We start from the raw sequence: 2,500 nt of genomic DNA on the forward strand, positions 1-2,500 counted from the left end.
CTGTGTGACCCTGGGCAGGTCACTTGACCCCCATTGCCTACCCTTATCACTCTTCCGCCTTGGAGCCAATACACAGTATTGGATCCAAGACAGAAGGTAAGAGTTTAAAAAAAAAAAAAAAGAAAGAAAGAAAGAAAAATCTTACCTTCCATCTTAGAACCAATACAAATTAGTTCCAAGGCAGAAAAGCAGTAAAGAATGGGCAATGGGGGTTAAGTGACTTGCCCAAGGTCACACAGCTAAAAAGCAACTGATGTCAGATTTGAACCCAGAATCTCCCATCTCTAGGCTTGGTGCTCAATCTGCTGGGCTATCTAACCATCCCCCTAGTTATTCTTTAAAGTGACAAGGAGGCCACCCTCAGCATTTGCTTGCTCTGGGGGATTAAGGCTTGGGTTATTATTATTATTATTATATATTATTATTACATATATTATTATATATGTTTATTTTAAATATATGCTTACATATAAATAATTATATAATTATCATGATATATGATTAATTAATACCATATAATTATATATTAATATTTGATTACATATAATGATAATATATTATAGGCTATTATTATTAGGGCTTCCTGGCTGCTTGAAAGATAAAAAGCCTGGCCAATAAAGAGTCACAATCCCTCAAGCTTTGATAAATATCCTCTAATGGATGCCAACATGCCTCCCTGATGGGATGCAATGACTGAGATAGAAACAATTCCCCCCGAATCAGGGGTGTATCCTCATCCTGCCTCTTTAGGGTTGACCAAACTTCTCTTTGTTAAATATTTTATGGGTCTACGTTCCAGCCCTGAGCTAGGCCTGATCTGGGACAAAGAGGACCCTGAACCTCACCTACAGCCGCCCTGACCGAGAATCATCCAGCCAGTGGCCAGTGGCCGGAAGCTGAAATCTATCAGAACTGACCAATTTCAACTTTTGGACAGCTCTGAATTGTTAGGAAATTTTTCTTTCTGTCAAGATTAAATCTGCTTCTCTGTAACTTTCTCCCTTCCCTTCCTCCTCCTCCTTCCCCCTAGGGCTGGAAGCTAGAAATCTAGCCCTTCCCACCCTGGGAAACAGCTCACAGGCTGCTCCACATCTTCCCTCGAGAGACCAAGCAGCCCGTTTTCTTCATGTGGTTTTTGTATGGTACAGTTGCTAGTCACCTCCCGACGCCCGTCCTGCCTCGTCCATTCCAAAAGAGGGACTTCTCCTCTTAGGGAGGGGCAGCTCCTCAGAGCTCTCCTCCCCCGCCTCCCCCTGCCCCATTACCTGAGCAGCTTGGGGCCGCCCTCGGACGTCCTCGGGTCACCACGGATGCACAGAGATTGGGGTGGCCCCGCCAGGCTTGACCGCTCTGGGGAACACAGAAGACATCTCCCCCAGGACTTCGGAGCAGGGGAAACCGTGGACACCGCTGAGCAGACCACAGATCCTTTGGGTAACATCCGTGCTGGTGAGATAGAACAGACAGCCTTGTCCATTAAAAAAAAAATAGAGCAATATTTGGGCTGCTCAGTGGCATACCCAATTCAAGGCCACAGACTATTTTAGCAACAGCAAACAGTGTCTCACCGTTTACATGTTTCTCCCCCGCTTTCCAGTCATCTTATTTAGTTTTTCACAACCACCAGGACATTTAGGGCATGAACTGTTAACCCCCAGAGATGAGGAAACACCGCGGACTCCTGCAGCATTTACTCCAAGATTTCCCAAAAAGGCATTTTTCTTATCGTAACCCTGTGAAGTTGGTAGTATGAGCACGATGATCCCCATTCTGCAGATGGAATAGCTGAGGTCCAGAGCAGTTAAACTACTTGTCCTATGGCCACACGGTCAGAAATTTGAATCTAGATCTCTTAGGGGGGCAGTTGGAAACAAAGGGGCGGCGAGGTACCACAGTAGCAGGGCTTGAGCCAAGACAACTCGAGTTCAAATCCAGCCTCAGACGCTTACCAGCTTTGTGAAGTCACTTAACTCTGTTTGTCTCTGTTTTCTCCTCTGTAAAAAGAGCTGGAAAAAGAAATGGCAAACCACTCCTTGCCAAGAAAACCCCAGATGGGGTCATGAATTGTTAGACATGACTGCCCAGCAACAAAGCATGAATCAAGCTGGAAAGGTAGATTTGTGCCAGAGTATGGAGGACCATGAATGCCAAGCTGAGAAAATTCGTTTTTATCTAATAGGCAATGGGGAGAAAATGGAGTGGCTTAATTAGGGGAGGACAGGGTTCGAGCTGGGCTTTTGGAAACTAGGACTGGCAATTCCTGAAGGATAGATCGGGAGTGGGGGGCAGCTGGGTGGCTCAGTGGGTAGAGAACCAGGCCTAGAGATGGGAGGTCCTGGGTTCAAATCCAGCCTCAAACACTTCCCAGCTGTGTGACCTTGGGCAAGTCACTTGACCTCCATTGCCCACCCTTACCACTCTTCTGCCTTGGAACCAATACACAGAAGTTAAGGGTTTAAAAAAAAAAAAGAAAAAGAAAAAAAAAAGGATAGATCAGAGG

The sequence above is a fragment of the Gracilinanus agilis genome, chromosome 3, assembly GCF_016433145.1.
Source record: "Gracilinanus agilis isolate LMUSP501 chromosome 3, AgileGrace, whole genome shotgun sequence".
Taxonomy (NCBI): Eukaryota; Metazoa; Chordata; class Mammalia; order Didelphimorphia; family Didelphidae; genus Gracilinanus; species Gracilinanus agilis.